Source organism: Taudactylus pleione, unplaced genomic scaffold, assembly GCF_031769625.1.
Source record: "Taudactylus pleione unplaced genomic scaffold, aTauple2 ptg000910l, whole genome shotgun sequence".
Taxonomy (NCBI): Eukaryota; Metazoa; Chordata; class Amphibia; order Anura; family Myobatrachidae; genus Taudactylus; species Taudactylus pleione.
In genome coordinates, this window is record NW_028285311.1 from 622757 (window position 1) to 637763 (window position 15007).

General features: G+C 43.2%; 2 protein-coding genes across 3 annotated transcripts in view; one reads left to right on the top strand and one right to left on the bottom strand.

Moving 5' to 3' along the window:
* The window catches only part of LOC148473814 (uncharacterized), a 336188-nt gene that overhangs the window by 41505 nt on the left and 279676 nt on the right, over positions 1-15007 (bottom strand). The window lies entirely within an intron of this gene.
* Positions 1-15007, top strand: part of LOC148473815 (uncharacterized) — a 155462-nt gene that overhangs the window by 20371 nt on the left and 120084 nt on the right. The gene's annotated exons all lie outside the window — the stretch shown is intronic.

Below are 15007 nucleotides of genomic sequence, written 5' to 3' on the forward strand. Positions count from 1 at the left end.
TTTCTCTGCCCCGTCCCTGTCCCAACGCCCTGTTAGCGGCTCCAAACAGTAGAGGGAGCAGCCGCTGGCCAAAGAGCCAACCCCTCCTCTCCTCCCCATTTTTGCAAGCCCCACCCCATGTATAAACAGCAAACCCCTATATGTGTATATTTTATATATATATATATATATATATACACACACACACACACATACATACTATATATATATATATATATATATACATACACTATATATGTGTATGTATATATATATATATGTGTATATATATATAAAACGTGTGATCTATACACATGGATATATACATATACTGTGCATATACTGTGTACTCGAGTATAAGCCGAGTTTTTCAGCACATTTTTTGTGCTGAAAAAGCACCCCCTCGGCTTATACTCGAGTCATGCCCGCATGGTACGCTGCTGAGTAGCGTACCATGCGGGCCGCGGTGCAGACTGTGTCACTGTGACACAGCCTGCACCGCGTGTGTAGCGCTGACAGGACGGAGTTCGGTCAGCACTACACACTGCTATACACACAGCCGCCGGAGCCGGCAGCTATGTGTTTGGTGTAATCAGCAGCCGCTGAGACTCTGTCAGACTCTCAGCGGCTACTGCTGCTCCCACTGCGGGAGCCATCTTCCGGCTCCCGCAGTGGGTAATGGGAGAGACGTCGTCATGACGACGTCTCTCCCATTATGCAAAGCGGCGGAGGAGCCTGTAGCAGCGTCGGGACCAGGAGCGGGGTTACAGGTAAGTGTTTTTTTTTTTTACATTTCTTTCTACTGGGGGGCTACTACCGGGGGGGACTACCAGGGGGGGATATCGCTACTGGGGGCACTACCAGAGGGGGGGGATTAATAATGGGGGAACTACCAGGGGGGAGATGTTGCTACTGGGGGCACTACCAGGGAGGGGGGGAATACTGGGGGCACTACCAGGGGGGATGTTGCTACTGGGGGCACTACCAGGCGGGGTTAATACTGGGGGCAGTACCAGGGGGGGATATTGCTACTGGGGGCACTACCAGGGGGGGGATTAATACTGGGGGCACTACCAGGGGGGGATGTTGCTACTGGGGGCACTACCAGGGGGGGTTAATACTGGGGGCACTACCAGGGGGGGATATTGCTACTGGGGGCACTACCAGGGGGGGGATGTTGCTACTGGGGGCACTACCAGGGGGGATTAATACTGGGGGCACTACCAGGGGGGGATATTGCTACTGGGGGCACTACCAGGGGGGGATATTACTACTGGGGGCACTACCAGGGGGGGATTACTACTGGGGACAGTACCAGAGGGGGGATTACTACCAGTAGCTGCTGCATTTCCCACCCTAGGCTTATACTCGAGTCAATAAGTTTTCCCAGTTTTTTGTGGTAAAATTAGGTACCTCGGCTTATATTCGGGTCGACTTATACTCGAGTATATACGGTATGTGTATGTGCGCATATATATATATATATATATATAGTGTGTGTGGAGCCCCCCAACTGATGTCAAGCAATCGATTGTTTCTCTCGATGGCTTAACCAATCGGCCGTCGATGGTACAGCTGTCAATGACCAGAACTACAGTATACCATAAAAACGTTAATTTTTATGGTATTTAAAAAAACAAATTGAGTTGAAATAGTTTTAAAAAGATGTTCTTGACCTAATTCTATCATAAAAAAAACGACAATTTCGGAGCGGCTTTTGGAAAAAAATTGTCAGTTAAGTGGTTGAGAATACATCATAAATTGAAAAAATATTCAGTTGTAAAGTAATAACATTACTGTGAATTGTGGCCAATAAAGCTTTGGATATATTGCATTATTTTATTTAGTTCAGTTACCCAAGGAACGTTTGTGACTCCAATATTCATTCCAACCGAACCAACGAATCGGGGTTGGACACTGAAGATGAAAAGGGGACCCCAGCTGTCTCCAATTCATAATGAGCTTGTACTTTACTTTCAATAGCCTGTATATTAGGGATAGCCTGTATATTAGGGATAACATTTGATTTCCATTGTTGAGCAATTAGCAGTTTAGTTGTAATAAGTATGTGCCCCATTATGTAATGGTCTTTATTAGTAAGGTTTCCATGATATATATGAAAGATAGCTACTATAGGATCTGGGTTAATAGAGATCTTCAGAACCTGCTCAATAAGTTTGAATACTAGTGTCCATAATGGGAGCAACATGGTTCACGACCAGAACATGTGTGGCAGAGTAATCACTTGATCACAGTGTCGCCAGCACAAATTGAAAATCGTTGGCCAAATCATATGTAGCTTCTCTGGGGTGAGATACCATCTATGGAGGAGTTTATAGAATTGTTCCACATGTGAGACACATTTAGAAAGCCCAAAACAGGTGTTAAAGACTGACTGCCAGTCTTCAGTTACTGAGCATGACAAATCTGACTCCCACTTCACTAAGGATGGAAATCTGGAGGGCTTTGGAGAACTAATTATAAGGGTATACCACCAAGTTATGCCTCTCTTGTAAGAAACTGTAGTAACTCTTATCGTGCAAATATTTAGGGACCGTACACATATGATGGGGAGTTTGTGTTGCACTAAACAGCCAATGACGTAGCTGCAGAAATTTATAAAAGTCTTTTACTGGTATAGAGAATTTCTCTCATATCTGAGCGAAAGAGTTCAAAATGCCGTCTGTGGTGACATCATGTAAAGACATCACTCCCTTATTTGTCTAGTTATCAAATCTTAAGTTCAAAATAAAAGAGGCAATTCCTTTAAGGGAAAGATTAGTAGTAGGCAGAGTAATGTCATCTAACTTAGAAACCACTTCAAGCCAAGCCTTATGGGGAAAAAAAACTATTGCTAAGCAACAGGTTCGATGAGGGGTACTGGTTTGAGGTAACCAAAGTAAGTCTGTCACTGGTAATGGGGAAGCTATGTCTCTTTCCAAACTAACCCACGTCTTTGGGTTATCTTGTATGAACCATTCTCCCATTTGACTCAGTAAACATGCCAATTGGTATGTTTGTAAGTTCGGGAATACTAATCCCCCCTCCATTTTTGGTAAAGACAAAATTCTCCTAACAACTCTTGGCTTTTTATTTTTCCAAACATATTTAATAAATATTGCATGGAACTTATCTAATAAGTATTTTGGAACCAACAGCGGTATTGTTCTAAAAAGGTAAAGAAGTTTAGGAAGAAGCATCATTTTCAAGGCGGCTATACATCCCAACCATGAGACCTCTTGCATCATCCAGTCTGTTAACATTAAAGATAGCGAGCTCAAAAAGGGAAGGTAATTACACGTAATTATTCAGATATTTTCGGGGTGATCTGGATTCCGAGGTATTTAAGACTTCTAGATTTCCAGACATATGAATAAGAAGCTTTAAGAGTGGTAAGCAAATTGGGTGGGACATTAATCGGGAGAGCTTCAGATTTTGATGTATTCAGCTTGTAGCATTACACATGAGAATAATTCTCTTGTACCACGTGTAAGCATGATAAACTAGAAATGGGGTGTGTAAGAGTCAACAGTACATCATCTGCGAATAAGCAGATCGCATGATGTACTCCCACAAAGGCAAGGCCTTGAATCATTGCTGTAGACCGAATAGTCTCAGCATTCAATGGCTAATGTGATTATTAATGGTGACAGTGGGCAACCCTGGCGGGTACCATTAGGTATGTCCAACCCATTGGAGAGCAAACCATTAGTGAACACGTTAGCTGAAGGATTGGAATATAGCGCCAATATACAAGATAAGGCTCTGTTACGTATTCCAAAATGTTGTAGCACCGCTGTTAAATGCCCCAATGGAGTCTATCGAAAGTCTTCTCTGCATCCAGGGAAAGCACCAACAATGGTTCACCCAAAACAGAGAAGGCCTCTATCAAGTCAATTACACATCGGGTGTTGTCCGTGGCTTGGTGGCCTAAGACAAAACCTACTTGGTCTTGGTGTATTAGGGATGGAAGGAGCAGGCTTAGCATATATTCTATAAGTTTGTCATAGATTTTATAGTCTGAATTTAACAATGTTATCGGTCGATAATTGGTGATTAGAGTAGGGCTCTTCCCTGGTTTGGGAAACACTACCAATCTAGCTTCTAGCATCTCTTTGGGTAAAGAGCCATGGTCAGATACTTCATTAAAAAGATTAACTAAAATTGGAGGAAAGTTGGGATACTTGGGGATCATCTTGTAGGTTATAAAGTTTAGAATAGTAATCAGTGAAAGCATTCACTATATCACAGGTTCTCAAACTCAGTCCTTAGGACCCCACACGGTGCATGTTTTCCAGGTCTCCTCACAGAATCAAAAGTGAAATAATTATAATTACCTGTGGATCTTTTAAAGTGTGTCAGTGAGTAATGAGTACACCTGTGCACCTGCTGGGTGACTTGGAAAACGTGACCTGTGTGGGGTCCTCAGAACCAAGTTTGAGAACCACTGTGCTATATCATTAGGATCAGTGACCTTAGCTCCCTTGAATTAAAGATCGCCCAAATCTGTTCCCTAGCCATTTTGCCTCTTAACTTCCGAGCTAGCATTCTTCCCGCTCTCCATGAACATAACATCTCTGTTTCAATTTAAATATAGTCCTATGAACCTCCCCCAAAGCCAACACATTCCACTCTTCCTTAGCTTTAAGAAGTTCTCGATAGATTTTATCGTTAAGGGGGGAATTTTTATGTCTAGCATCTAGATCAGCTAGTTTTACTTCTTAGTCTGCCTGGGTTTTAATAGCTGCTTCCCTAAGTCTTGCCACCGATTTGATTGCTGTAACTCTCACCACCGCCTTTAGAGTGCACCAATGGATAAATAATGAGGTGTCCTCTGGTTTATTGGTGTCCAAATATGTTGTAAGAGAATTAAGAATATTTTGTCTAGCCTCTGAATTAGTCAACAAATGGTCAACTAGATGCAACGTTCTAGGGGGTGGTCTTGTGAGAATCCACATCCCAGTGTAAAACTGGAGCCGAGTGGACTGACCACGCTACTGGTATAATAGTAGCCTTTCTAATTTCCCGTAAAGTCCATTTATCTGACAGTGCTAAGTCTATCCTCGAATAGGAGTGATGTACATGTGAGTAAAATGTATAATCCCTGGCCGTAGGATTCTTCACCCTCCAAACATCATATTCTAATAATATTCTATTAAACACTTTAGAATGATCCTTGACCTGTTGGGAGTGTAATTTACTAGTGGGTGTAGATTTATCTAGTGTCGGGTCTAGCAACATGTTAAAGTCCCCGACCAGTATAACTGGACCCTTGCAGCATTTTTGGAGGATGGAGCAGAATTTCCTACAGAATAAAGTTTGTTTAGCATTTGGGGCATATACCGTAGCTATTGTAACCACTCAATTTTCTAATTTCCCTATTAAAATAAAGTACAGGCCATTTGGGTCTGTAATTTGTTCATCTAACGTAATTTGACAGGAGCGTGATAATAGTATGGCCACTCCAGCTTTTTTTTGAGGACCATTTGACATATAAGATTGGGGATAATAAGAATTAAAGAATTTTGGAGGGGCTGAACTAATGAAGTGGGTTTCCTGAACTTCCACTATGTGTGCCTTATGGTTCTGGAAGAAGTAAAGGGCCAGTCGCCTCTTGTTGGGCGAGTTTAGCCCTTTAACATTTAAGGAGGGTAAATGAACCATTGTGTCATGTTGAAATAACGATGTAGTGACCCATAGACTACAGTAAGTTGTACTAGATCTGCATATTTTGTATAATTTTTCTTTTAAAAAAAGATGCAAAACAGGGAACACAGATGTATAATAATAGCAGGAGAAAAAAGAAACACAAACAAAAAAGAAAAAAAAACATACAGGGAAAAAACAGAATAGCACCATATAGGAGCTAGAAAGGACCACCTCCTAAGGAGGTACATATGAGAAAAGTAGGGGGTAGTGGCCACCCCCCACCACTCCAAATTACAACAAAGTTAAACTATGTCAACATATAATTACCAATTATGGAATAGAAAAAAGATAAAAGAGGAAATTTACCAACTGATCCGGCATTGTCTTAATTTACTAAATAGGTATTGGTATCAGATTAACTAGAACTGTGTTGCTTACAAGATGAGCAACAATTGAATCGTACAAACACTTTGTATAATGTCCACTTAGCTTATTATAGCAAGAGCCGGCATTATGTGCTCTGAAAACTGCGTCTTTGTTTAAGACCAATCACGTTCAATCCGCGGGCTTTTGGATAATGTTGCTGAAATGTCCTCCAGATTTTAAGAAACCAGAAGTTGGATACCATCATCTGGTGACGAAACGACTGTGGTGGAACCGTTTTGACTAATCAGCAGTTTAGTAGGAAAGTCTCACTGATATTCTCCTTCTGAAGAGCCCTTGTAACAGGATAGAATGATCTGCGTTTGGCTAGTGTAGAAGCAGATAGATCTCCATAGGGTTGAAGATTACCCAGAATAGACACGGAAGTTTCCAAGGGTCTAGCAGCTCGCAGGACAGCTTATTTTATGTGATAGAAATGCATTCGCATAAGAGTGTCTCTCGGTGAGGACTTCTTAGGTATGTGGTGGATGCAGTCTATCAGAAAATCAGTAATGGACACTGTAGGAAGTAGTTTAATAAACAGATTTGTGACATATTCCTTGACATCTGTATATGATACTGACTCGGGAATACCTCGTATTTTGAAATTGTTACGTAGGGATCTATCTTCCAAATCCCCGACTTTATCTCTCAGAGTGGTGACCTCTGTTTGGCGCTGCTTATGTAACGTTATAAGATTATTGTGTATCTGTCTGATCTCCTAAAATGTCCACTGACTGTTGACAGGACTGCAGTGCTGATTTAAATTCTGAGGAAATGTCCTATTTGAAGGAAGCCAGGAAAAGCTTCATGGAGCCCACCGTTAAGGGCGCATCGTCACCCAATGAATCCCCTGAATTAGACGTTGGTGAGATAGGTTTAGGCACCACTTCAGCGGTGGAAGCATCTGCCAGAGTCCCTCTATTCATTATTTTCGACTACCCCATTTCACTGCATAGAGGTATAGGGAGAAGTGAAGCGGAGCTAATAGCCCCTCTGGTACTCACAGTGACTCACAATGATCCTCTGGGTATTGGAGCAGCCACTCTGACTGGATCTCCTCTGCTCATGACAGCGTTACTAGACGCAGCTATGTGCCTCTCAAATTTAGTCCCCGGCTCCCTGCTGGTAGCTAGGCTGCAATCCGCAGGATCGACTAAACGACCCCTGATTCCACGGTCTTCTGTAGTCGCTGCCGCTGGGTATGTGTGGGGACCTCTGGGGAAAAGGATCAGGTGTTTCACTGCTCTCCGTCTGGCGTTAATAGCCAGTTATCTCCGTGGCTGCCTGTTACAAGTCCAGTCCAGGACTTGTCTCCTGCCAGTATTCCTCCTGCTCCTGACCATGTTTCTTGGGTGCCGGTTGCTAGGAGATCCAGATGTCAGAGGACTTCACATGTTTCCTCCTAGTGCTGTCTGATTGGCAGCTGATCCTATTTGAACTTCCTGGACTGTCACCGCCCTGTCGGCTAAAGAGTTTTCATGTGGAACTTTTGGTTATGCTACTTGCTTTCTGTGCATCCAGACTTCCAGTTATAATCAGTACATGCTGCGTGTACTCTGCTCACCGGCCTCTAGGTGACCGACGTTCCTCGGCGTCAGCCGCATTGCTGTCTACTAGGCCCTGCAGGCCATCCAGAAATCCGTTTCAATACCTGTTTCAAGCATCACTGTCTACTAGGCCCTCCAGGCCATATAGCAATCCTTAGAGGTTTTTAGTATAATCATGGCCAAGGTTATGGGCCTACCCACCATATCCAGGTAACCTCTTTAGGGTAGGTCCCTAACATTCTATTGTTCAAATCCAGAACAGCACAGGACACCCCTAAATCGGCGCAGCCGAGGCACCCCTGGGCATCGCCATAATGAGAAAAGTGAAATGTGAAGTAAGAAAGGTAAGAGCAGCTATGGCTGCATGGAAAGGTGACAATACAAATTCCTCCTAGTGTTGAATGATTGGCAGCTGATCCTATTTGAACTTCCTGGACTGTCGCCGCCCTGTCGGCTATAGAGTTTTCATGTGGAACTTTTGGTTATGCAACTTGCTTTCTGTGCATCCAGACTTCCAGTTATAATCAGTACATGCAGCATGTACTCTGCTCACCGGCTTCTAAGTGACCAAAGTACCCCGAGTTCAAGCATCACTGTCTATAGGGCCCTCCAGGCCATACAGCTTTCCTGCTTCTATACCACGTTCCAAGCATCGCTGTCTACTAGGCCCTCCAGGCCATACAGCAATCCTGCCTCTACACCACGTTTCAAGCATCGCTGTCTACTAGGCCCTCCAGGCCATACAGCAATCCTGCTTCTATACCAACATTCCAAGCATCACTGTCGACTAGGCCTCCTGGCCATACAGCAATCCTGCTTCTATACCACGTTCCAAGCATCGCTTTCTACTAGGCCTCCTGGCCATACAGCAATCATGCTTCTACACCACGTTTCAAGCATCGCTGTCTACTAGGCCCTCCAGGCCATACAGCAATCATGCTACTATACCACATTTCAAGCATCGCTGTCTACTAGGCCCTCCAGGCCATACAGCAATCCTGCTACTATACCATGTTTCAAGCATCGCTGTCTACTAGGCCCTCCAGCAATCCTGCTTCAACACTACGTTTCAAGCATCGCTTTCTACTAGGCCTCCTGGCCATACAGCAATCCTGCCTCTACACCACGTTTCAAGCATCGCTTTCTACTAGGCCTCCTGGCCATACAGCAATCCTGCTTCTATACCACGTTCCAAGCATCGCTTTCTACTAGGCCCTCCAGCAATCCTGCTTCAACACTACGTTTCAAGCATCACTGTCTACTAGGCCCTCCAGCTTCTACACCACGTTTCATGCATCGCTTCCTACTAGGCCCTCCAGAAATCCTGCTTCAACACGTTTCAAGCATCGCTGTCTACTAGGCCATCCAGCAATCTTGCTTCTATACCACGTTTCAAGCATTACTGTCTACTAGGCCCTCCAGCAATCCTGCTTCTACACGTTTCAAGCATCGCTGTCTACTAAGCCCTCCAGCAATCCTGCTTCTATATCACGTTTCAAGCATCACTGGCAACTAGGCCTCCTGGCCATTCAACAACTTTAGTTTGGACTGTAAACCTACAGTATATTCTATTGACTGTCCTATGGTATCAGCTCCTTACTACACCATTGACATGTTGTGTTTGTACTGGCCCTCCAGGTCCACCATATCATTTATAAAGTAAACTGCCATGATTTTAATATTCTGCTTGTGACTGTTCTTGGATGTGCCTCGTACCTCCAATACCTCCATCTCGGTCCTAGCAATTGCTAGAGCATCGTAACAGTATTAGAATATCAATATTTGGCAACTGCCTTGAGTGATATATTACTGTATAATCTCTCTGATGGCTTAGATATTACTATCCTTACCCACTGTCCCTGTAGGACCATAGACATAAATCTTTTATCCCTCTATAGAGTCACCACTTATACACGACTCACTCCGTACACTATCTGGATTTTTCAGTATATATATTTTTTTCTCATATTAAGGGTATACACTATTCATTGTCACAACACCATAGGCATCATACTTAGGTTTATATATGAGTATGTACAGTTATATGGATATGTACATACATATATATATATATATATATATATATATACACACACACACATTATAACATTGGGCCTGATTCAGACCCACTCGCGAGCGGCTGTCCGCTCGCAAGTGGGTCGATGTTCTGCACTGAGCATGCGCACGACGGAGGGAGCTCCGTCGTGCGCATGCGCCAGACGCGACGAGCGAAGGACTTTCCTTCGCTCGTTGTGTCTGATCAAAGGGGGCGTGCTGTCGATGTTGATTGACAGCACGCCCCCTTTGGTGGGCGTGCCGGGGGCGTGCCTCCCTGACGGGGGCGTTCCCAAGGGAACGCCTACCGTCAGAAGCCGGCCCACTGACATCACTAGTGATGTCAGTGGGAGTGATTTTGGCTCTGATAGAGCCAAAATCACTCCGGGCCTTGCGGTTGAAAACCTCAACCGCAGGCTCCGGCTCGCAGTTTCGATGGTCACGACCATCGCGGCCATCAAACTGCACGCTCGTATAGGCTGTGGGTGGTGACCCACAGCTATACGAGCGTCCAGGAGGACGCTCCATAGTTATGGAGGACGGCCCTCATTCAGAGCGTGCGCTCTGCTCAGAGCGTACGGCTCTGAATGAGGGCCATTGTTCCTACATTTTCACACATACATCGTATTTACAGATGTAATTATTGTACATAATAATGTTACACTTACACAACAACTTTATTATGATATGAGATTGTCACACGCACTTATCCACCTGAGGGTGTGCAGACAACACTTTCCTCCTTTTTATTTGTCACTTATGGTCGATCTTTTCCCAGTAATCTCACCATTCACCAGTGTGTCTCACCATTCTAGGTGCGTCTCACCATTCACCAGTGCGTCTCACCATTCATCAGTGCGTCTCACCATTCACCAGTGTGTCTCACCATTCACCAGTGTGTCTCACCATTCACCAGTGTGTCTCACCATTCACGTGTGTCTCACCATTCATCAGTGTGTCTCACCCAGTCATCAGTGTGTCTCACCCAGTCATCAGTGTGTCTCACCCAGTCATCAGTGTGTCTCACCATTCACCAGTGTGTCTCACCATTCACCAGTGTGTCTCACCATTCACCAGTGTGTCTCACCATTCACCAGTGTGTCTCACCATTCACCAGTGTGTCTCACCATTCACCAGTGTGTCTCACCCAGTCATCAGTGTGTCTCACCCAGTCATCAGTATGTCTCACCCAGTCATCAGTGTGTCTCACCATTCATCAGTGTGTCTCACCATTCATCAATGTGTCTCACGAGTCATCAAATCATTGTTCCAACATTTATTCCTTTTTACCACTGATTTTCATGGAATATTGTGATAGAGATTTACAGATACTTGTTATGTCCTCCTGACTAGACCAATCCTCTGTATAAATGCATGTCACACAGAGAGCAGCAGCTGCCTCCATGATATGTCTGTAATTGGGGTAGCGTGATTTATAAAAAAAAAAAAAAAAAATTAAAACATTTTGTTTGGCGACACCTCTACACACTACCATATTTTTGGCAGAAGCTATTTTTCTTTATATATAGCCAATATTTTTTTTGTATAGCAACCAACATAACTATTATCTGATATGTTGATACATTAGGCCAAGCTTTCTACATAGTTGTCAGTACCATCTATTGATCTGCTCTAATTGGTACATAAATTGTCTTTGTGGCTATAGACTGATATTGTTTAGCAGACATACCTATTACCTGTACTACTAACATATACCACAGTATATTCAGCGGAACCATTTATTTGCAGTGATTTATTGCCGGTATTTATGGGCGGTAATACATATTGTACCATTGGTGGATGCTATATGTAGTTATATGTTGGAGATAAGTAGTGAGTGCTAAAGAGACTACATATTGCTCTATATTAGTAGACTATACCAGGTAACTCTATGTAAGCAATTACCAGGTATTATATATGGTTTTACTACGGATTATATACAGAGTTGCCCATTTACTTGAACATGACTGCTGCCAATACTACTGAGTATTAACACTCAGTAATATCATATTATTATTATTCATATTTTCACTGTATCATCATTTGATACTTTGTGTTGTACGTTGTTTGTTTAACATATATAATAAAAGTTATATTTTAATATATTATCAAAGAGTGCCCCCAGCAAGGATGAGAGATACTTTTCTTCTTTTGTCTTCTTAACATTATGACATGGGAGAGACCGGACTCCAGACACTACGTGTAATGATTTCCTAGCACCCGTGGTAACGTGTGAGGGGTGATACATTGTATATTAGTACACACGATATTAGCAGATCCATTTGTTTGTTGTTTTAGTTAAGTACATGACATATAAAACAATATAACCAGTACATAGAATGGCCATGTGATACCGGTTGGGTGCACAATGTATGTGTTAGGTATATCGGTCTATTCATTAACTCAGAGATATTGAGATAAAAAATAAAATGTGATTAATGTTACTTCACTTAGTTACTTAGCACATGAGAAACATTCAGTCCCTGGAATCCCAGCACTGGGAAGTAGATGCTCGTCTGGCACCTTGTACATGGAAAACCAGATAAATAAATACACACAATATTACAATGTATCAGGTATAATATTGTGCAGTATGTACTAATATATTTATATTTTCGAAAAATACCTTTATAGCCTCATACTCTAAGCTCAGGAAAGAGAAGTACAGAGACAAAAGTGTAATTACATACACAGATATATACACATAGTGAGGACACCACCCCGAGCACCAGGGACACCCTTATATTATTTATATTATTACCAGTTATTTATATAGCGCACACATATTACACAGCGCTTTACAGAGAGTATCTGCCCATTCACCTTAGTCCCTGCCCCAGTGGAGCTTACACTCTATATTCCCTGCTACATGGACACTACAGCAAATGTTTAACCAGAACAGCCGGAGGAAACCCACCCAAGCACAGGGAGAATATACAAACTCCACACAGTTAGGGCTGTGGAGGGAATCAAACCCACAACCTCAGTGCTGTGAGGCAGTAATGCTAACCATTACACCAACCGTCCTGCCCACAGGAGTCCTCACTCCTCACTGCTGTTGTGTCCTGATGGTGTGTGACAGCTTCTAGCAAATCATTCTCTGATATAACAGTGTATATATCCTCCCATTACTCTGCCTCCCTGCAGCATATAATAGGTATAACATAGAGGGGAGGAGGTGGGTGTCAGGAACCTCTATTATTAGATGCTACCACTCTGCTACCACCTTACTGCCCACTGTTCCTTGTGTCTTCCTTACACACTATTATACCATTCATGTGATCCAATTCCAAATACCGCTATACACACTGCAGGGTCACTCTCCATATATATACCGCTATACACACTGCAGGGTAACTCTCCCTACAATATACCGCTATACACGCTGCAGGGTCACTCTCCCTACATATACCGCTATACACGCTGCAGGGTCACTCTCCCTACATATACCTCTATACACGCTGCAGGGTAACTCTCCCTACATATACCGCTATACACGCTGCAGGGTAACTCTCCCTACATATACCGCTATATACGCTGCAGGGTCACTCTCCCTACATATACCGCTATACACACTGCAGGGTAACTCTCCCTACATATACCGCTATACACGCTGCAGGGTAACTCTCCCTACATATACTGCTATACACACTGCAGGGTAACTCTCCATACATATACCGCTATACACACTGCAGGGTCACTCTCCCTACATATATCGCTATACACACTGCAGGGTCACTCTCCATACATATACTGCTATACACACTGCAGGGTCACTCTCCATACATATACCGCTATACACACTGCAGGGTAACTCTCCCTACATATACCGCTATACACGCTGCAGGGTCACTCTCCATACATATACTGCTATACACACTGCAGGGTCACTCTCCATACATATACCGCTAGATGGGAAGACAATGAGGCCAGGCTTCTATCATTGTGGTAGATGCCAACAATATAAACATCAGGGTTATCGAAGCACCATTCCTACGGAGAGTATCATTAGCAATCAGACCCATCAGGAATATAAAATACGGCACACATAAAGCTGCGACAGCAAGAATGTGATCTACTTGCTAGAATGTCCATGTTATCTGCAATACGTAGGTCGTACAACTAGGGATTTGAAAACCAGAATAGGAGAGCGTATCCGCAATATGACCAGCACAGGGTGTCAGAACATCAGAGCAATCCCAGGGGATGGAAGTTCCTGGCAATAGATCAGGTCACTCCCAATTGGAGGGGAGGAGACCACAGTAGCAGGATAGATAGAATCGAAAGCAGGTGGATATTCAATCTACATACGTTAATCCCAGAAGGTTTGAATATAGATCCGTAGGTTTACGGGAACAATTCTTTAATAAAACGTTGAATACTTAAATTAATATGACACCCTACAAGAAAATCTTAGGACAAGAGATCGACCATGCAGGTTACATATAGGACCTAAATAGGTTCTGTAAGATGGGGGCAGATAAAATACATAAATAAATACATACATAACATAAAAACAACACAATGTCATTGATGTTTAACATTTACTATTATACTAAAGGTAGAAATATAACCACCATAACCTTTTGATTAATAGTCAGACCCCTTGTAGAGAAATGAGTACAGTATGGCTCAATACAAATATTTGAGTCATAATGATTAAATATGCAATAGTTAGGAAGGTTCAATATGACTAGTGTGAGGATACAAGTGAAAACCGTGTAGAACATATAACCAATACAATGGTCGCTCACCACTGGGAGACATATTTCTACTATATTCTGTACCATGATTACACTGAATAACCAATAAAATGGCCACCGTATAGTATTGTACATTATAAAACCCTTACCAAAATGGCCGCTGGGACGACGCATGAGTACAACAAGTTCAGAAGACATCAATGCACACTCTAGTGCATATGATAGGATTCAGGACAACAGGGATGACGCACACACGAACCCGGAAGTGCGGGTAACGCCGAGCACAGCGGCGAGGACATCAGCAATCAGTCTATATAAGAAAGTGAAGTATAGACGGGCGGGCACCTTGAAAAAGTCCGCTAACCTGGATGAAACGCGTTGGGCCACGCCCCCTTTTTTTCAACACAGAACCCATGTCTGAGTACATTTGTGCAAGGCACTTGTGAACACTCTTCTTTTATTACCAGTAGTTTGGAACTGGTTGTGTGAGACTCTTGTGAGTCACATTTGTAACCATAAATAGTGTTGTATGAGACCAGGGTCCTGAGTTTTGCATAGTGCATAGCCTCATACCATCACCTCCATATTATCACATCCGCACCATCCCTTATCATCATCTCTGCCAACACTGGAACTATGGGGACCAGC